This window comes from Agelaius phoeniceus, chromosome 5 (genome assembly GCF_051311805.1).
Source record: "Agelaius phoeniceus isolate bAgePho1 chromosome 5, bAgePho1.hap1, whole genome shotgun sequence".
Taxonomy (NCBI): Eukaryota; Metazoa; Chordata; class Aves; order Passeriformes; family Icteridae; genus Agelaius; species Agelaius phoeniceus.
In genome coordinates this window covers 43,407,304-43,430,046 of record NC_135269.1, presented here as the reverse complement: position 1 = coordinate 43,430,046, position 22,743 = coordinate 43,407,304, and the positions used below count along the sequence as shown (strand labels likewise).

General features: G+C 41.6%; 1 protein-coding gene across 3 annotated transcripts in view; it reads right to left on the bottom strand.

Moving 5' to 3' along the window:
- SCAF11 (SR-related CTD associated factor 11) overlaps window positions 1–10,950 on the bottom strand; it is a 50,988-nt gene extending 40,038 nt beyond the window's left edge. The window contains exon 1 of one of the 3 annotated variants that reach the window (XM_054632466.2): window positions 10,700–10,950. The gene's annotated coding sequence lies outside the window, so the exon portion shown is untranslated. The other 2 variants (XM_054632463.2, XM_054632464.2) reach the window with 2 other exon arrangements.
- Window positions 10,951–22,743: the final 11,793 nt, after the last annotated feature.

Genomic DNA, 22,743 nt, shown 5'->3' with positions numbered 1-22,743 from the left:
GTATTGCCCCTTTTGACAGCAGTAAGGTGCAAAAAAAGCTCAGACTTTGTTGCCAAACTGCACTCCCTTCAAGGACACAGCAATACCTAGCTAGATCAGCTGCTAGGTCCATGAAAATGTAAGGTAAAGTCACAGGAGAAAACTACCAAAGCCAAATGGCTAGAACTATACCATACTAAACAGCACACTGCTGTCTGTTGCTCTTCTCCCTCCCTACACAAAAAAAACCAAAAAAGCCACCCCCACCCAGAGCAACACAGTGGATATTATCCTCAGATTTTCCACAATCCAGCAGCTAGATACTGACATGTACACCTCAATTACAGATGCTGTGGCTACAGCTATGTACCTACTAGAATCAATGTGTTCATTTTTTGTGGCCCAACCAACAATAACAACACAATAGCAGCTGCAAATACTCACTCAGGTCCAGGACAGGACAAGACCATAAACTGCCTCCTAAACAGGGAAGGCAGGCACAACTCCATCAAAATGTGCTTGAGAACTTCTGCACTGACTCAGATGCAGTGACTATCCCTCAGTAACCTATCTGACCATCCAGAAAATCAAGAGTTTTAAGAAAGAACCTTACAGTGGATGCACACACGCACAAGGTAATCTCCTTCCTATATATAATGCTTATAAACTGTCTCAAAAACCTGCAGTACAGATCTTGTTAAATAAGTGGAATAGGCAGTGCTCCTCAATGAAGTTTAATGAAAGAGTACCTGCAAGACTTAAGCAAAAAATAAGAGTAGTAAGAAAAATGCCATTTAATAAGACCTCACATATTTGAGAATATTCTACAAACTGTGGGGACACCATGTCTTTTACAGAATGTTGGGTGTTGAAGTGCTGCTACAAATCAGATTGAACTGTAGAGTTTTGCAACCAAACACTTCTGTTTACTGGACAGTGTAAAAAGGTAGAATGGATAGCAGAAGTTTAGGATCTCTCCTGAACTTGCTTTAAAGGCAATAATAAACTGTGGAGAAATCTGTTGAAGTACACAAGTCAATGTACATCAACTATCCCACAAGATGGCAGCAGCAGTGAGGTTAGCTCATAAGACCATGTGACATTACATGTCAAAGTATAACTATGTGGCACCTCTATACTATCAGTGTGTTTCAGGGTGACCACTGACAACCAAGATGGCCCTGTGTTAAGGTAAATTCAATTTGCAGACCAAAAAACTAGATAAAGCTAAACTTGCCAGTCAGCAAGGAACAGAATAAAAACAAAAAAAGGCACTTAGGGGAGTTAGTTGTCACAATGCAGCTTCATTCGATTTAAAGTATATGCTCCCAGCTGATCAATCTAACCTGTATTATAAAATTATGCTTATGTCCCAGATGCCTCTTTAGTGACACTTCTCAAGTCTGTGAGAAAACTCTTTCCTATTCTGCTAGAGGACAAATTATGTTACTCGAGCCTCTGTCAGCTCTTGACAATGCAAAAGGGCAAAGCTGTGCAGCTTCCCTACATGCTAAACTAAGGCAATCTTGCTGGGTAATTCCTCAATAAGTCTGCACAGATAACATTGCTTCCCAAACATGTTCTGAATTATACAAGTCAATTCCAGACCTAATCTTTACAGAAGTGCACAGCTGGGCTCATAATAGCCATAAGGAGGAAACATTCATTGGAGCTGTAGTTAAGTCCCTTGGGAAACAACAGCTTCATTTATACAGAAGACAGGATGAATAAAACCTTCTGAAGACTGATACAAGGTGATGAAATATGTATTCACAGAAATTAAAAGCCCACCTTATTTTTCTTTCCAAGCCAGTATTTTGAAGAGAAAGCAATGTGCACTGTGCTGCTGTCTCTCCTGTGCATGCATGTGTATGATAAGATGCTCAACAGAAGAAGCACTACACCACAACCACCCCTGTAGGAAGAACATGTGTTTGCCACTGGCTAGGTCACAACATTTCATATCCTGACAACAAAACACTGAAACACTGTAAGAAATTACCATAATACAAAAAATACGAAAGAGAAAATAATGTACATAACACACTCTCACAAAATCTAGAATTCAGCACTTTGGTGTTTCTTTTAAGTAGTCTGTGACTAAACTGAGTGAAATTGAAATTTATAAATAACAGGAACTCATTAGGCATTAGGTACTATTTTCAAAGTGCACATGGTTCAAGCAACTAAATCCAATCAGCTTAAACTCAGGACCTTGCCTTCTGCTGTTCAGGCTCCTTAGTCACATGCATACTTTTGCAGCTGGAAGGGATAGCATTACATACCAAAGTCAGCAAAAATGGCTCTGCCATTTCCAAGAACAGGGTTGTTTTTTTAATGTACTTTTTTCTAGCCACTTGGAAGCACAAGCTTTCCACCAAAGTGCAAATATTTGGCAGTGGGTCACAGAGAGTAAGAACATGATTTCCACACACATAACCCTTCCAAATACAGCCACGTCACAGATCTGGGGGGGAAAAAAGTTTGTATTTAGCCAGTAAATCTTTGCTAGTCGTTGCATTTAATTTTTTCCCCCCATAATCTTGATCCGTGCTTAGCATACACAAATAATTTAAGTTCCTATCCCACTGCTACGCGGCACATACAACATTCCCGCAAGATGAATGAGCATACTTCAGCCACTGCTATGGCAACACAGCAGGACTTGTTGCAGTCATCTCTCTGATGCTAAAGAAACTAGAAAGACTATCTTTATTTTTCTTAATACCATCCTAATCATACCCAAATAGCCAGACTCAAACATCAGGGATGCAGGAGCTGAACCAGGAGACCTTGCAAAGACAGAAGCAGAGAATGAGACTTTTTAAGAGGGGAAGGAAAAATGATGGGCAAAACTGATGGAGTAAGACTGAGCTCAAATGAAAAGCTCAGAGCCAGCAGCAAGAAGCATATTTAAGATGCAAAGAGTAATGGGGCAACAGAATAAGAGTGGTAGGTGATTAGAGAAGCATCTTGAGCTGTAGACAAAAAGGACAAATGCAGCAAAGGAAGAAAAACAGAATATAATTGTCCAGCTACCACTATTTTTTCTTTTACCTAAACTACAGTACTCCTATTTTTTAGCTTCTGCATGTTGAACCCCTGCAAAATGAAGGACATTCTCTTAACAAAATTTATGTAATGCACAGGCTTCCCTATAACTTTATGGTTTAACTTTCATGGGAAATAAAAAGGACTACAGAAGACTGCATAGAACGATAGACACAGACTTGATAAAAATACCCTGAACTTGAATCCTCTATTAAAAGCATGCTGTTCTTTCATTTGAAACATCAAATCAAGGGTTTAGACTTGTATCATTCATGTATCACCATCATTTATGATATGTTCACAATTTAAAAAATTGCATTTCTGCAAAAAAAAATTCAGATTACAAGTAAAATATACAGACACTGAGTCAAAAACAAACAAAAGAGAGGAAATAACATATCCATTTAAAAGCATATGTTGCCTCTCTGAGGCATACACTTTAAAAAAAACACACTAGATGAAAGCTATGGTGTCAAAAACACAGTCCTCAAGCTCCTTCTTGCTTGGAATAACAGCATTTCATAAGCTCAGGTCAAAGACCTACAGTACTAACCTCTTACAAAACCTGAACAAAAAGAAATGCTGTATTTGTGGAAAAAGACAGCTTGAGAAAGATTTATGACTACTATAATAATTTTAAGCGTAATTGTATTTTGTACAAAATCTCCTACAATATCTGTAGAATAACAATGCATTGAATGCCACTTCAGAAGTAGTAGATAGATGGGGAGTAAGCAGTTTCAATTACTGTTGATTTTGTTTTCACAGACCTTAGTCAGCAATAACTTTCAAGACAGCTAAAATAAAGTTAGAAAACCCCAGCCAGGAACAGAAGACAGGTTTGTAAGAAAAGTTCCTTCTTAATGCAAACAGCAACGCAAAGAAATGTAACAAACTACTAATGCAAAATGGCAACCTCAGATCTGAGCTGGAAAATACAACCTGAACTCCATCACCTTTCCTTCCTATTTGTGAAGCAAGTTTAATAGAAAGTCATGCTAATCCCCTTTTTGACTTCACCATATATATGGCATCAAGAAATTATCTATAACACAAGAGTACTTTACTGTGAATTCTTAAGTGACCAACATAGGCTTTATTATAATTGTTATTCTATGCCATTGCAAAAAGAACTTAAGCTTTCCATGTTAACAACACTAGAAATTCCCCACAACCAGGAACTCCACTGTCATTCAGTTTCTTGCCAGATTAAGAGCCACAAATAACTACTGGAACCCGCTAACTTATCCAAAACTTGCATAAGGTATCTTTCTTGCTTAGGCTGATGAAATTGCATCTTAAAAATCACAATTGCATAGCTTTAGAGAGAGCAATATATTTTACTTTCATTGTTAGAAGTATCTTTATTTGGTAACGTCTCTAAATCAAAACTCCAATGAGCTCAAGGTAGCCCTAAGAGATTGATTTACTCCAGCTGTTTCATAGGACTTCCAATTACTTTTTGTTATGCCCATCTATCCACAATGGTCACTACCTCTTACCTAACAATTGATAAACTAAGAATGTTTTAAAAAAGCAAAACTGCATATAGAAAGTGCTTATTCAGTAGCTATATGGAAAGCATAGGAGAATTTCATTGCCTCCTAAGTCCAGAACTGCTGAAGTTATTCACTCTGAATAGCAAGCAGGCCAATTAAGAGCACAAGCCTACCTTCAGATTCTACCTCAAAATCCAGATTTTTAATATCAGTTCAACTCATTTTCATGTAAGTGTCTCCATCTCTCCTGTGGCATAGCAAGAAAAGCACAAGTTTTCATTGCTCCAGTTTTGGCCTGTGTTGCTATCTAAAGATATGGACAGAGATGAAGACTTTTATCAGACACTGATCACATGGAATTTCACATTCTTTATTACTGCTGGCAGTCTAACAAAAGCCAGGTAGCAAGCCAGAGACAGCAAGGGTTAACTCAATTGACATTTCCAAGCAATTTTGTACTAGCTTGAGAAAGTTTCAAGTACCACTAAATGCATCACTCAGGTTTACTCATAAATAGTACCTGCAAAGGCAGGTCACAGTTAAGCAGTAATTTCCCCCCTAACCATTGCATTTTAAAGTGAGCTCACCAATCCTTAAACTACAAAACACATTAAGAGAGACATTATTAGTGTCTTTTAGAAAAAGTGTTCATATACTGCAATTTATTAGGCTTTAGAAAACAGCTACTGGAAAACATTTCTACTTCCCAATTCTCTCTACATATTTTTTTATTCACACACACATCTGTATTTATATATATGCACAAGCAAAATCTGAAAATCTTAGTAAGTTAAGAAGAAATACCACCAATCACAGAACCATAAAATTAAAATGTTACTTTTTCATTTTTGCTATGGCAGAATATTTTTGAGTTCAAATTCCAATTCTGTGTTCTCATGGAGGAAAAAAAAGAAAGAACAATCCTATAATTTCATGAAAATAAATTTGTAAGACAGCATAATTTGCTAATCAAAAATAAATAGGTGAAAATATTCAACCTAGCAAAACATACACAAATATAAAACATAGATGGACAATGCCTACACAGGTGTGTGTGTGTGAATGTATTTGTTTCCTGAATAAATTAAATGCAGTATTTTGATTGTCCTTTGTGAAGTCAGTTAACAATTTCCCAAGTTTAGAAGTGACAACTTCCACATTTATACTGGATTTGTTTCTCCAACTGCAAGGATTTAGGAAACTTGATGCACTGCAATAAAAGGACATAGGAAAGTTAAATCCTTCAAGAAGAGGCAGTTTCCTCTTTTCTACTTTTTTTTTATTGTCATGATTTGACACTGGCTAAACGCCAAGCACCCACAAAAACTATATTCTCATTCTCTTCTGCTATAGTTGAGAAGAGGAAGGGGAAAGAAAAACTGAAGAGCTCATAGGTTGAGATAAGGATTAGGAGAAAACACTAAAGGGCAAATTAGGCTTAAACAGTATAAAGAAAATTCATTAACAGACTTAACAGAGAATATTGAGAACTAAGATAAACCTCTAGAACACCTTGTTCCTCCCTCCAGTCCCTCCTTCCTTCCCACCAACAGCACAGAGACAAAACATGGGCGTCTTTAGTCAGTTTGTTATTTTTTTAAAAAAATCTTCAGTTTGATTAGGGAAAGGAGTTTGTTTTTATCTGCTGTGTCGTGGGGTGCTCCTCACAGGAGACAGTTCTCTGTGAACTTTTCTAGTGTGGTTTTCATTTTCACGAGTGGCAGTCCTGCCTGACCCACTGCAATGTGAGTTCTTCCCACAGGCAAATAGTTTTCCCACAACTGTTTTTCGTGGGTCATTAGTTCAAGAGGGGTAGTCTTTTGAGGATGAGCTGCTCTACTTTGGAAGCAAGGCTCCTTTCTCTATCTCTCTGTTCGAGTTCCCCACAAGATTACATCCTTTCAGCATCTACTTGCTCCAGCATGAGCACCTTTTCACTTCCATGGGCTGCAAGTGGACCTCTATATGCCTCCATGAACCCAATGAATTACAGGGAAACAGTTTGTTGTATTATAGTCCTCACCACAGCTTGCAGAAAAATCTCAGCTCCGATGTCCGGAGCACCTCCTCCTCCCACTCCCTCCTTTTACGGACCTTAGTGTCTCCATTGTGTTCTCCTCACGTGTCTTCACCTTCTCCTTTTCTCTGACTCGGGAGAGAATTGTTATTTGTAGGTTTGTTTGCTCTCAAGTTCTACCAATTCCAAAGTTCTTATAGGGTTTTGTAGTGCTGAAAGATTGATCCCATCTGGGCACCACATCAAGATATTGCTCATCCTGCCCCTCACTGTCAGCCATGTGGTCCCCTCCAGCACTGCACGGGCAGCACTGGCCACTGGCGCCATTCAGTGCCTCTTTCCATGCGGGGCACCAAAAAGGAGAAGCTGCTGCCACCCCTGCCCTTCTGCCCGCAGCATGGCTGGTTAGAAGTGGCCAACAAGCACAGCCCACTGCAGACCATGCCCAGACAGCCCCGGCCGCAGGGGCACTCGCCCTGGCTGCACAGTCCTGGCTGTGTGACCACTTGTGGTGCCAGGATGGCCCCCGGCAGCATGGCCCCAGCAGCTGCCTTGCATGGCTTTTCCTTAAGATGTCATCACAGAGGTGTTACCAGCTTCTCTAATTAGGCCAGCCAATATGTCCACCATCAGAGCCTTCAGGGATTGGCTCTGCTGGACACAGTAGAAGTTTCAAGGAGCTTCTCTCTCAGAAGCAGCCTCTGTGGCTTCCTCTGCCCCCACTAAAAGCCAGGCTGAATTAAACCAACACAGTTGGTTGTTTTTTTTAAAGCTCCCAACTGAGAAAAACTACTTTTTGAATGTGGTGTGGGGCACTTACAGATTGTGCACATTCAACCTCTGAGAGCCCTTCCAAGGCATCACCCTCATCATGCCTTTGGTGCTTCACCAGAGCCAGATGCAGAGGTGACAAATCTCTCAAACACAGCTGTTTGAGAGAGCAGAGCTGCAGCTTTAGTGAACAGAAAGGTAGAGGTACACTCACCTTCCATCTTCCAGCTAGAGCCCTCCCTTTCCTTTTTCATGACTGTAGCTATGTTGCTACACAAGAGAATCAATTGGTTCAGAGTATCAAAGTCAAGCAACTTTCTTTCAAATTGTGTCCATATCCTCACCAGCTGGGTGAAAAGAGATGAAACAAGTAGTATCACTGCACACAGACCCTCCAATCAAGCTCACTGCCTTTCAGGGCAAGGTGGACTAGTACATACAGATGAAACAAAATGTGTCCACACTGCTGAAAAGAGATGAACAGCCCTTGTTTGGAAGCGCTCAAAAAGCATGTGCACTTAGAGATCTCTGGCATTGATGAGTACAGAGGATGCTTAACACTGCATCTCCAACCTGTAACTAAAAAAAAGGCAGAAAAACTGGACAATGTCAAGATTTATAAAATCTACTTCAGTCTTTTTAAAGGGTTTAGCAGATTAACTATAACCATTTAAAAATTCACTCAGAAAAACTGATAACAATGCTTGACAGCACTGAATAGTCAGTTTAGCCATCATGAGGAATTGTTCTGCATGTTTTTCATAGGTATTAACTGGAAAGACAATTTTTGTCCCTCACCTTAGACTGTTGGCAAAGAAAATCTGAACACTGAACAGCAGACTGACAGAAAGCCAGGCTTCAAGAATTTTGCTGTAGGTATGGCAAGCCAGCCCTACAAAGTTTTACCAGCAGTTGTTTTTCCACCCCTATTAATATAAAGTATGTCTAAGTACATCATTATTTGAAAGATAAATTACCCTTTAATTACTATATAAAGCCAAGTTAAGTAATTTAAAGTTTTTGCACAGGTTTTTTAGTACTCGGGACAGCAGAAGACTGAGAAGATTCTGCAAAGAAACCCTGTAACAGGATAAAACCAAAAACCAATAGACATATGTAACCTGAGAAGAGCAATCATGTATGATGAGCAGAACTGTCTGTTTTATAAAACCAGGGGCTAGAAGCCATGCAACAACTGCATCAAACTACAGCCTGTTGAGAGCACAGAGAAACTCTTCATCATCTAGATGTTTCCAAGGCAATAGCTGACTAACTGGAGAATAAGATAAACTTGCAACTGCCCATTGGGTCAAACTCAACAATCTGCACATATGCAACAAAGCCAACCTTCACACGTGATGGAGAACCATAAAATCATGGCCAAAACACTCACCATATACCATTCAACTTTGGAAAGTTGTTTCCAAAGGCAACCCAAATATGAGGTAAAAACTAGTCAACCCAGGATTACTGCTATTCAAGAAGGTCAGAAAAAAAATTCACTTCCATGACCATTTGGGAGACAGATTTCCTCACACAGACACAAAGCTGTTACCTGCTCTGCTCATTCCAAAGCAGACTTTAAGGTCAGTGATACACAAAAAAAAATGACATATTTTTTATTTGTGTAATTTGTCACTCTGAAAGCTGACACATCAGCAAATGTAAACTGCTGAAAAGAAAGCTTAAATAGATGTAATATTCTGACTAAATGCCTAAATAGCCTCCCCACCTCCAATATGTCTCATCTTAGGAAATCACAAAATCAAACACTGTATTCCTTGTTACAGGAAACACTTGAAAAACTACTTGGGATCATTTCCAAGTATTTTCCATGCCACTGAAGAGGATGCTATCCATTTTCTTTTAATACTATGAGTTTCTAAATACAGCTTTTCCAGTTAAAAAAGATGAGATATGGATTATCATATATAATCAACCAAATAACAGCAAATCTTTTGTCATTCTGTCATTTCAAGAAGCCTACAACTTATTTCTGCTAAGAGCAAATGAAATCATGACAAAATGACTCTCCCCTGTGTAAGACTCTGAACACCTGCATAGTAAAATTTAAGTCAGATCATACTTAAAACTATGATCCACTGCAAAGAAAATCAAAAGCCCCCAGCACATCATTGATCTACAAACTTCACACTGGACACTTAGCTAGATTTCCCTTTAAGGTTACTGAAGCTATAAAATTTCAAACTTAAAACAGCTATTCAATAATCATGCACATTCCAATCCATCATATAATAATTACTTAGATGGGCACAGCCTTAACTGTCTCCTGACATTTTAAATAAATTACTCTTTGCCAACAGCACCTAGTTACTGATACTAAACATACGGTAACTACCCGACCTTTCTCTCTGTTATTTCATTCTCCTTAAGAATTTAAAATTAATTAGTAGTCCAAGAACAAAACATCATGAGAGGGCAGGGACAGATTTAATCCTAACAATGCTGCTTTGTTTTGAAGTTATAAATGTGAAGATGGACTGTCAAAGATGAGTTACATTTTGGGCTCAGGCTAATAATATTCTTTAATACTCACCAAAGGGGAAAAAAAAAAAGAAACTAGGACACCATGTACTATAAAATTCAAGAACTGGAGATTATCTCAGTGGCTCGGCAAATTGCTTCCAGGCTCCAGCGCTCCCCCTGAGCAACTTTGCTGATGTCTAAGTCGCGATCCCAGAGCAGCCCAAAAGCAGAGCTGGGCTTTGAGCTGAGCCTCTCCGTGCAACTTCCTCCGCAACTCTCAGGTCCCAGGAGCCGCTCCTCCAGCAAAACCCGCCGGTGTTTACAGCTCCAGGCGCCCGGTCGTGCGCTCACCCCACCGGGAGCAGAGGGACGGCGGCGCTCCGCGGGCCGTATCTTTGTTCAGCCCGGCTCCTGGGTCAGCGGGCAGGGCTGCTGCTCCTCCCGGTGCGGCTTCTCAAAAGCTTTCGGCACGGAGCGGGCCGGCGGATCGCCCCGGCCGTCCCGCTTTGTTTCCCCTCCCGCCCCAGGGGGGCCGGCGGGCACGGGAGCCGGACCCGCGTCTCGCCGCGGCCACCGAGCGTCAGCACCGGGCCGGGCCGGGCTCCCGCTCGGCGCCACGACGCGGGCGGCGAAGAGGGGTGGGGAGGGGAGGGAAGGGGGGGAAAACGCGGCCGGAGCCGGCAGCAAACTCCGCCCCAGCCCGACCGAGCGGCGGGAGCGCCCCGGCCCGGCGGGCTCCGCGCGGGGGCGAAGGCCCCGGCCGAAGCGGGACCACACCGCCTCCAGCCTGCCCTCCTCTCCCGGCCCGCCAGCGCCCGGCCCGCGGCCCCGAGCACTTCCCTCGCCGCGCGGAAATTCCCGAGGGAGGCGGTGGGCACCAACCGCCGGTGCTCACCTGGCGCCGCGACGTTCCCTGGCGCGGTCTCTACTCCGCAGGGAGCGGCGAGTCCGGCTGCCCGCGCCCCCTCCGCCGCCTCGGGGCTGCCGGGGCTCGCGTGGCCCCGCGCGCTCAGCGCCTGCCGCGCCGCCACATGTCCGCGCGTGGCTGGGGAGCGCGGCGGCAGCGCCGGCGGGGCCCGGGCGGGGGCGCTGCTCAGCTCCGGCAGAGGCGGCGCCCCGGCAGCACAGAGAGACGCCTGCAGCGCGCCCCGCGCCGCCCCCAGGGAGCATTATGGGATAGGTCCTCCAGCACCTCCCGGCGGGGAGGGCGGGGGGAGGGCACGTGACCCAGTGGCCCCGCCCCGGCCGGGCGCCAATGAGCTGGGGGGCGGGGCCGAGGCGGGGCGGGGCCGCGCGCCGCGGGCGGGGGCGCCCTCTGGTGGCGGCGCGGCGGCCGGGCGCGGCCGAGACATGGCTGCTCGGTCGGTGACGTCATATTTCTGCGACGCGGGGCGCCCCAAGTGCCAAACCTTTTTTTATTTAATTTATTTTGTCAGTAGCAGTAATTGTAGCGCTGTAAGCCAGTCAGGCGCACTGGACGAACCCCCGTGACCACAAGAGGGTGTGGCGAGCAGTGTGGGTCCGGCCCTGCAGGGAGTGAAAGCCGTTCCTGCGGGGCCCCACGGCGCCGCGCAATCAGCGGCGGTTCGTGCTGGCCGCGGCCTACGGGCGCACGGACACGGTGACGTCTCATCCTTGGACATTTCCGTACCATTTATTTTAAAAGAGTTTGCCGTGGTGGCAAACGTCCTCATTATGGCAGCCAGGAAAGCAGCTCAGCGCAGCTGCCGCTTCTGTGCGCTGCCCCGTTTCAGCTGCAACACAGCACCGCCAGGCCCTGCGCCTGCTGCAAGCTCCAGAGCAGCGGAGCTCGGGCTCAGAGGCAGCGGAGCGTGGGAGGCGCCGCGGAGAGCCCGCAGCTGAACCCCCAGGGCAACGCACCTGCTATAGCAACAAACGGCAGGAAGGGGAAGCAGCTCCCCTGTGAAAAATGCATGTATTTTCTGATTGGCTTTTCGCAAATATTAAAATGAATATTATATGTGTTGTGTTAGAAAGTAATGCTGTATTAATTCTCTTAAGTAGTGTGTTAAATATAGTTATAAAAAATGTTAAAATAGAAACTATGCTGTGTAGGATACTTTTTTTAAAGAAAGAACTCGCAGTGAGATAGCAGCCACAGGACACCTAAATCTTTCATAGAAAAAGAATTTATTGCCCTCTTATCAGAAGAAACGAACTTCTTCCTGCCTCAAAGGCGCTGTCAGGATTCAGAGGAAGTTGACGATGATCAGACAGAATCCTGTATTTGAATGGCATTTATGCATCATTTATGAAGTGTATGAATATGCCACAGGCTGTTGTTTTTAAGGGTTAATCCTTTGTTAACGGGTGTCCTTTTTCGGGCTCGTGCTGCCCAGAAAAGGTACCCGGACGTCCGTAACTTTGTCCGTATTGTCTCATATTGTCCTAATTCAAATTGTACAAATTATTATTACTCTAATTGTATTACTATTTTTATAACCATTTTATTACTATTAAACTTTTAAAATTTTAAAAACAAGTGAATGGCGTTTTTCACACCCCAAATATGCAGGCTTGGTTTAGTGTCTCCTTGTGTTCACAATGAAGTCACAGCCTGAATAGAGTAAAATGTGTCAGCATCAGTTTATCAAGAGTTCTGATAAACTGGTTGGCATGATTGCTGAGAGAGTATTAATTTAGGATCATATCAGAAGAACTTGAATTAAGTAAGAGCAGGCTGTGGGGCAGAATGTAAGAAGAGTGACAGGAAGGTTGGAAAAGACTGTGTTCATCGGAAGGCTGCAGGGAAATGTAATAAGAAGTAAGACGACTCCCATAGTTGGAAAATACTGGAAAACATAGATTTAGGAATGGAGATTAAATGTTTAAGGTAAGTCTGACTTTGAAGTGATTAAGGTTAATAAATTCCTCAAATTCTTCAATGGGATTATATAAATAAAGGAATAAGGTGTTAGGAAAATTGGCACTAAAGAAAGCTTTGTTACAAACACAAGTGCTGTGTTTTGACTACACAAGGAGGGCATACTATACACAGCTACTGTATGTTACTGTTTATTACTGTTGAATCTTTTAATTAAAATGTTTACTAAGTCACTTGGGGCTCACAGGTGCAGAGAGAGGTTGGAATTCACCGTTTCTGCCACAAGTCATGAAGATGTTGCTGTCACCCACTTGTGCTGCACAGATCATGTTTCACAGAAGAGCCAGGCAAGCTGAAGAGAAATATCTGTGAGAGGGAGGAATGCAAAGAGAAACACTCATCCATCACCTCTGATGTGCTGTCTGTACTTTCGTTTGATCTCTGATTGTCTATCTCACATCCATCCCAGCACTGGCCTTTATGGCTATTCACACAACTGGACCTCTCTCACTCACCTTTTGAGATGGATGTGTTCTGTACACTGTTTATGATGAGGGGGGGAAAGTGTGACAGACATCTGTGACTTTCCTCCTGCCAGTTCTGGCAAATATGTCTTTAGTTTTCCTATGTACATGTAGTTCCAGCCTGCAGAGGTTTCCAGTCCAGTCAGGGCTGAAGGACAGTCCTGTCCAGTTGGATGTCTGTTCCCAGAAGCAGTCTGTCAAGGATGAGCAACTGGTCAGATCTGCCAAAGGTGAGCCTGAGGTGTCTCTCCTGTGAGCTCTGTGCCTGCTGAAAGGGGAAGTGAGGAGTTTAGGTTGTGTACAGCAGTATAGAAAAAGAGGGTCATGAACTCTGATTTTCTACTAATCTCAGCAAACTCTGTGATACAGGCACTTTCCTAAATTTATTGGTCATTCATGCAACCATTAGTATTTTTCTCAAAAATCAAGACAGGAGGATGATTTGACCAGAAGGGATAGCTGAAATGTCATTAGGAATTGAGATGAAGATGGCAGGAAAAGAAGTATTGGGGCAAAGTTGATAGGAATGGATGCAGAAATTGTTAACATTTCTGAATTAGTGGATGAGTTGTCAGCACCAGCCAGTTTTGCTGAAAGGAAGAATCTTAAATTCAAAATTTAAATATCTGGGAGCCAATCTTGTGATTTTTGACATTTGATAAAATTTTGTTTTCATGTTTTACAGTGGTAAAAACATTATAGTCTGTTTTAATGTGTTCTGAAGGCTTCAGCTTCTTCAAGTGACTGATGGCAGAGGTTATCCTTAGTCGAGGTAGACACCACACCAATAAATCCTTTGCAGGTGAAGGATAGGACTAGCAGAGGCAGTTACTGTTGCCTATTGTCTTTTCTGGGTAGGTATGAGTAGGGCTGTTTCTTCATTTCCAGCTAGATCTGAATTTTCTGCTGAAAGACCATGAGTAAACCTCAGGCTGTAGGAGACACAGTTTTTAGTGGTACTTTGGAGGCCCTTTGTGCGTGCCCTGTGTTTTGTTTGGGAGATTTACTCTGCCCACATTTTCTGAGTTTTCCAGTATCCATGGGAACTGGAAACTTCCCTGAAGCAGACCCTCTCACCAACTTACATTTCTTTCCAGATGCTAGCATGGTGTGGAAGCACAAGTAAAGCCATATTCATGGCACAGCTCTGAGTATGATCAGAAGCCAGGTGTACCAGAGAAAAACTGGAAAACATGCAGGGAGAACAGTGTGAGTGAGGGTATGGTCATCTGGAGAGGGGAGCAACAGGGATTGTGATACTAGAAATAAGAGAGGTATTAGGGTGAGGGAGAGGGGGAGATGATGGCAGAACTGACAAAGAGATTTTGACCACAATATGGTAGAGCAAAGGAGGGGAGGTGATGCTTGATGAAAGTAGGCATGAGTCAAGCATGGGACACCTGGAGGACAAAATGGTAGTTATCCATGAGAGCAGAAACTAGAATTGTCACAGAGCACAGAGGGGAACATGGAGACAACTGCTTATTTGTGGTGTGAATTTAAATTCTTAACTTGGACGTATTCTGTGCTATCCTACACCATTAGCCATTAACACAACATTGCAGTGAAGGCACAGGTAAATGACTTTATTATTATTATTACTTTTTCAATGTAATGAGCCTGAAATGGTATTTCTGGGGTCTTGAAGCTGCCAGTACTACATTCTATCTCTGGAAGAGAGGAAGTGAAAAAACTTTAGCATAGTGGATTGTTCTTCCTGCTGTGACACTGTTGGGACTCGTCAGTTAAACCACTGAAATATGCTATACCCAGGGAACAGAAGAACTATTTATGATATAATACTTCTGCTGTCCAATTTCAGATGCTCATTTAATTAATAAAATATTAATCTATTGGGCTCTTGGATTTTGAGCTTTTAAAGAATGTAGATATATGCAAATGGCATAAAAAAGGTGGACTTTGAGAGTTTATTCAGAGCTCATTCACCCTCTCTGCCCCATGCAGGGTCAGTCATGTATATATGATGCTCCTTCACAGTCTATACTTCAAGATCTCTAGTGGTGGACTCTCCTTCCAAAGTCTCCTTCCTCAAGCAGGCCATTTCTCTAGTTTAAAATTTATACTTTTGAAAAGCTGTACTGATTCCTATCTATGATCCTTCCTACTGCATCAGAAGCCCATTCACTTATCCCTGTCCACCATAAGTGCTGGTATCAGATTGTCCCCTTTCTATTTGAAACAGATTTTTACTTGCTTTTACCATTTTTAATTAATTTTCAATCTCTTTTAGGGTAAACAATATTGAAAGGTCAACTAAAATCAAATATATGGTAAGTTCTTTGTCTGCCCTATTCAAGGGGCTTGATATTTTCCTATAAAAGGAAACCAGAGTGATTTGGCAGCAGTTGTTCTTGAAAAATTAGTGTTGGACATTGTCTTCTTCTTAACTTGAAATAATTAAAAATTGTTAGCTTGATAATTTTTTCAGAGAGGTTTTTTTTTTTTTGGGAGTCTGTCCCTCTTTCCAACAATAAATTTTTGTTGCTGTTTTTAATTTGTCTTGTGTTTATATATTATGCAAAAAAAACCCCAATTAACTGAAAATAAACTAAGTGGATTAGTTCATTGTTCCAATAATGTGGTGTTCTGAAGTGTCTGTCTTTGGTACTGGCATTCTCATTTCTTTTTAGGGAATTCTTAATTTTGAAATTCTGATATATATATATCTCCAAGTAAGTAGATTGTATGTTTTCTTGTCAAGATGCCTCAAATACTTGGCTGCACAGAGAACATTATTTCAGTGATAGAGCTTTTAGTTTTTTCTTGTTTTAAAAACTTTGATTCAGAGACTAGTTTTTTATTTACATGCAGTATGTGTTTGCTTGCAAGTCTCATTGTTTAAAATACAGTGTGATAGTCTATAAATAAAAGTAAGTGGGATGAGTTAACACAGACTGGTGAGGAATTTCAGACTTCTTTTTAGCCAAAGGTAATATAAAAGTATGGTCTAACACCTAAAAAAATCTTTTTTGAAAGTATAGTCAGTCGCAGTATAGACAACTGTTCTGTTTCCTTTTTTCTTCTATTTGTTTTAATAAATCACAGAATCACAGAATATTCTGAGTTGGAAGAGATCCACAAGTTATCATCAAAGTCCAACTCCTGGCCCTACACAGGACAAACCCAAGAGTCACAAGTGCTAGCCACCATGTTGGAAAAAAAGTTATCAAGCCTATCCTTTGATATTTTGGTTGGTTGGTTGGTTTTTGGTGGGTTTTCTTTGTCTTCTAATTAATTCAAAGGTACTGGTCAGTTGCTACTGGTTCTACTGTATACATTAGAACTGGCCACGTTTGCCATTTAGTAAAGTATATACAATTGTCCCTGTTGGCCTAATTTTTGAGAAAACCGAGTTTAAAAAGATGGACAGAATCAGATCAGATAAAATTTGACAGCACACATTTCAGATTCACAGTATTCTATGTTTAGTACCCACATGTCAGTTCCCAGGAGTTTCCTGTTCAAATAAAGTATGTTCTAGCTCTGAAGCTGAAGATCTTGGACAAAGCCTTGGGATATCAGGCTTTCTCAGTTCTTTGTGGGTAGCAGCAACCCTTTTGTATAGGATCAGAGGAATTTTGTAATGGTCTTGACTGGAATTTTTCTCTTGTTATGCCAGGTTGTTGGTCACACTTTGACTGGGCACCATGGAGATAGACTGTAATTCTCTGGAATACATCCCACTGTAGAAATGAAAGATGCTATTAACAGCAATATTGAATATCTGGAAGAAGAAAAGGCTTCCTGTGTTTAGGGCTCTGAGGAAACAGGATGTGAGATAATTAGCAATAATTTATAATATATAGCCATATTGTTTCCTCAGCAAGAAATGGGATGGGTCTTATCCTGTCACCATTCTTAATTATTCCAAGAGTTCCCAAGAGCATTTTGCATCCTAGTACTGTGCTGTGACCAACCACATTTATTCACAGTTTTAAGACAAAAAATCCTCAGAGCTTTTAACACTATGTACATACCTAACAGTTTATAATAAAAATCTAACAGTGCACTCCTTAGCAAAAATAGCCACCATACTTTCCTTGTTCCAAATTATTTGGTCTAGTTTGTGGGATGATGACCTGTCTAACCAATTTAGTCCATTGAACTTAAGCTGAACCATATTACATAACATTTCTCTTCACCACCCTGAATAGGCTTACTGGTTTCTCTCAAACTTAGTGTAACAACAAGTTGACATAAATATTGTTTAAAATGTTATCTGTAAGTACCACCCTTCATCTTAGAAGAGCTGTAGGAGATAGCTAAATAAAAGCAAAGTTAAATTTAAGGCACCCTTGAGCTTGAACTCATTGGATGAAAAGGTTTTGCTCTGGGACTGTGTATGACAGAGCAAGAGGAGGATGAGAAGGAATGAAGTTAACTGGTGTCATGCTTTAACCCCAGCCAGCAGCCAAGCCCCAGGCAGCTGCAGTCCACAGACTGAGGAACTGCTTTTATTGTGTCCCAACACTCACAGACATCAACAAACTTAGAAAACACTGCTCCTTTCCAATTTTTGTTTGTTTGTTTGTTTGTTTACCTAAAGGGATGAAAACATCTTATCTGTCAAAGAGTTTATGCAATCTGGACTATGCTGGATAACATTATAATACTGCAATCTAATAGCCTTGTTTCATGTGAATCAATATTTTTGTACTCACATGAATATCTAAAAGATTTTTATTTTTTAAACAGATGCAAAATGTTCATTAGTTGATTTTTTTCCATGACAGATATGGACAGACTGATTTTTCTGAAATTCCTTATTTAACCTTTAGAGATTAAGAACATTCTTTGGCCTTTGCTGGTTTTACTGTAGAAGAGCTCCTTATATTTAATTTGAAATGCTGAATCTTTAGCACAGATTTACTTTCTCCAGAGTATTGATTAACTACTACAGTTCAAAGGTGCTTTGAAATCTTCATCTTCCTTAATTGTCCAGCATGTTGAATCCTGCAGTGTCCTTTGCTCTTCCTTGAGATTTTGCATACACCAGACTTCTCAAAGTTTCTTGCACTTGCCACTCCTCTTGTTGAGGAAAACTGTATCCAAAACTTTGTGTTTTAGCAGTGGCAGTAAGCAGGATGAACAGGAGTCTCTGAAATCCAACACACATGCCATCAAGTTGTGGTGCAAGAGAAGTTAACAAACATGATGCAGAACCGTGTCTCCAGAAAATGTCTGTCTTTTTATAATGAGAGACATTACCTTCCCCTCCTGCCTATTCTGTCCCTCTCCCAAAGGTTTCCATTTAGAAAAAAAAAATACAAATAAATCACACAATACAAATAAATCACAAACTGACAGTTCTTTACAATAATCTGCCATGCAGTTTGAAACATTGTTTCTGCTCTCTGTTGCAAGGTGGTAACCATGAGCAAAATGGAAAAGCAGATTACCAGAGATGGAAATATCCTCTTTGATTGCTCCACATGAATCAATCAAGCTTGTCACGAAGTACCCAGAGAGCACAGAATACAATCCATGTTCACTTCAGGTAATGTTTCGGTGCAACGGTGATGAGAAAAAATTATTTTACTTAATTGTTTTGATTTTGAGATAGTAATTTCATCTTTTCAGCAAGTCTGAGTCAGCCAAGTTGATTCCCTGTGATGATTGAGTGGCTCTTTTTCACAGAAGGCAGAAAACAAATGTAATTCAGTGTGTCTCAGGTGGAAAAAAATTGCTCTGAGGCAGCAGCTCTCAGGGGCTGGGAAGCTTCTTGGAGGACTTTCAGGCGGTTTTTTCTGCTAACTACTTTTAGAGTTGTGTGTGTTTCTTTAAATGCATTCAGAAAATGTCACATCCTAAGCAATACAGGCAATAATCCAAGTGACTAAAATAAGAACAAAACTTCGCCATAACTTGTTAAAAAATAATTTCAGGCTTCAGATTATTTGCTGTATAGCTCATATGAATTACATCAGTTGCCAACACCACCACCATCAGCTTTTCCAAACAATCTTTTAGTTTTGTATTATTATCAAGTACTTTATCTTGACAGCATAATTAGTGATTTACTGCACCCAAACTGGGCTATGTTATTCCAGTCCCTAGACAGTAATCCCCAGCTGATCAGCCAGTGAAGTCAGCTGAGAAGTTGCTAGCTAATGGTCCAATGCAAACTGAAGTGCTGTTCACTATCTAATAAACACATTTGTTCATAGCACACTTGCTAATAAGGGCACCACTAAAAAGAACATCCCTTAATCATGTAAAATACCACTGGAGTATTTTTAGTGCATACTAAACAATCTTTTTACCCAAAAGAAGAACTAAGGATCCACTCTACTAAAAGTATACCCCACTTAATACACTCTGAGAACAGTATGTTCAAAATCATGTTGAAATTAATTATTCCTGACATTTACCCCAAAATAACACTTTAACAAGCCTCTGCTTGTCTGCAGCTGCTCAGGATGACATTATGGAAGAAGGCAGCTAGGTGGAGGAGTTGTTAATGTTATGGTGCTCATATTCATGCAGCCACCATCAAGGCTGGACTAGAGGAGGTGTTTGTTTTATGCAGTGAGAAGAGTTCTGTTGAATTGCTGAGATTATCCACAGGTTATAAAATTTAGGAGAAATATAATTATTTCTTGGGCTCATCATCCCATGCTCTGAGGTTTTTCTAGGCTGTTCTGATTTATTTTGTCCTATAGTTACATTAAAAAATATTCTTGTCACTTAAGCCACAATTTTTTGCAGTGAAGCTTTTTCCACCTGAAGTTTGCTTGTCCTTTGTATTTAAAATGCTGAAAGAAAAAATTAGCCAAAACTCAAAGCATTTTCACACTTGTAAATACTAACTAAAAATAGGAAAATAACCTTCCCAATAATAATTCTTGACCACCTTCTGATACTCCCTCTGCTGCACTCTTTGGCACTGCATGCTGTGGGTCCCTGTCCCTGCTGCTCTCAGCTCTGCATGGTAGAACAGCGAGGTTGCCATGGTATTGAACCCGTCACCCAAGGAGGGCTCATGGGACACAGAAGTGGGAGAGAAAATTTGGAGTGGTGTATGAAAGGAAAAGCCATGATCTCTTCAACAGACCCAGAGGATGAAAAGAGGGACTGGGTTGTAACTATCATATAATGTCAGAAATCAGAAGGGATTTGACCCATCAAACCAAATTAGCCAGCTGTTGAAGGAAAGAATGTCTTAATTATGTTCTTCCCCCCTACCTTGCTGTTACCATAGATGTGTTTAGGTGGAGTGACTGCAGGTAAATGCTCTCGCTGCCCACAACTCCTTAGTGAGATGTTGTCCTTTGTTGTCTGTGTCTTCTTTTTACATTGGATATATCCTTGTAATATGCCTACACAGAATGGTTATGTATCCATTTGTTTATCAGACAGAATTCACAGAATGACAGAGTTCTTGTGGTTGCGAGGGACCTCTAGAGATCATCTGGTCCAACCTCACCTTGCTCAGGAAGGGCCACTTAAAGCTGGTTGCCCAGGACCATGTCTAGATGCCTTTTGAATACTCCAGAGATGGAGATCACAGCCTCCATGGGCAATTTGTGCCCTGACATTCAGAGGGAACCAGCTGTGTTTCGGGCTGTGTCTGTTGTAATGGATTCTGTCTCTGGGCACCATTGAAAAGAGCCTGGCTCCATCCTCTTTACACCTTCCTTGCAGGTGTTTGTACACACTGATGAGATCCCCTTGAGCTTTGTCTTCTCCAGGCTGGACAGTCCTAGATCCCTTGGCCTTGCCTCCTATGTGAGGTGCTCCAGTCCCTTCATCGTCTGTGTGGTCCTTAGCTAGACTCTCTCAAATAGCTCAATATCACTCTTTTAGTGGGGAGCCCAGAAATGGACACAGCACTCCAAGTGAATCCTCTCCCTAGTGAAGGATGACATCTCTCAACCTGCTGCCAGTACTTTGCCTAACACTTGCCTTCTTTGCAGCTGGGCTACTTTGCTGGCTCATGGCACGTGTTCAACTGGGTGTCCATCAGGACCCTTTTCTACTAAGATGCTTTTCAGGAAAAAAAAAAAAAAAAAAGCTATCAAATAGAATAGTTCTATAAACTTCCAAATTTCCAAAAGAGCTAAGTAGATCCTATTAAGGCCATCTTCCCAGGTTAGTGAAAAGGAAGTGTTATAAAGCGTGAACAAAATAGCCACATTTCTGCTGAGGGAGCACATGATATATTTTGTAGCTATTTATAACACTGAACTGTTAAGGGGAGTCAGTAATGACCTGCTCAATTCAGCATTAAAGTTGTGGCTGAGTCTATACCTGATCTGTGGCAAACTTTGTGTTTTCAAGTATTGAGGTACACTGCCACTAACATTCTAAGTACATAGTATAAGAGTATGTGTTTTTGCCTGCCAACTTCTTTCCAGCTGCTTTAAAGTCTATAATACAAGTGGTAAAGAGACTTCAAATGAAATTTTGTACCTTTTTAACAAATTGAGATGCAGCACTGAGACTGCCCCTGTCCAGCAGCCAACTCCTCCAGAATGTTAGATGTGTTGAACATTCTCTAGCCCTGAAAACTCAGTGTTCCCTTGATGCCATTTTCCCTATCACTACATCAAAATATTAGTTCGTGTGGGAGGTTGGTGTTGTGGTGGCCTGGAGAGCACTGCTGGCCTTGCATGTGGCAACAAGAAAACTCCTGTCAGCCAGCTTGTACATACTACCCCTCCCTTTCTTCCCCCCAGCTCCTGGGAACACTTCCTGTGGCAGCAGTTTGTGCAGATTTCTGTGCTAGTTTTTGTAAAGCAGATTTCTAATTTTTAGAGGGAAAATGTGAATTTTCATTTGATTCTGAACTAATAATTCTTGAAAATTTTAAATGGAAATAAAAACTGCATTTGCTAGCTACAATTGTCCATATTTTCTCAAACTATAGTTACCTAGATAATTGTGGGAAACGATGCAAAGTCCTTTTTGAATAGGACCTCTTCCCCAACTGAGCATCAGGATGGGCAGTTGGAAAAATCCATCGGAGAACCTTCCTGGGGCAGCTCCTGAAAAACTATTGCAGCAAGCAGCTATTGTGCGCCTGCAGATGCAGAAGATGCCCGTTAACACAAGCAGCCGCATGGTGGAGCTAGGTTTGAGAAGACGGAGGTCAAATCATCCCAGGAGATGCTCCTTCTGGCTTGGGAGGAGAGGTGCTGCCTCCCAGAGTGCTGGCAGGTTTCCTCTTTGTTGTCTTCCAGACATAAATGATCAGTAGGCTTTCAAATAGAGAGCAAACACAGAGAAAAAGCAGTTGTCAACAGGGAAGAGGTTTAGCAAGCCTTTCAGCAGAGCTAAACAGAGAGATTGAGTGCCAGTGAGCACAGGACCCCAGCTACACACCTAACTGCTGCAATGGAAAAATAAGATTAGGGGAAGAATTTAATTTTCTGAATGTTGAATATCGTGACCAATTTCCACCAAGAAGCTGTATTTCATCAGGATCTAAAACACAGCCTATGATTTGGAATAAGGCTGCAGTTGTTTCTGTGGACACTGCTGCTGTGACTGAGAGGTTTAACTGAGCAGTAGCATCCTGCAATTCCAGGAAAAAAAAAAAAAAAAGAA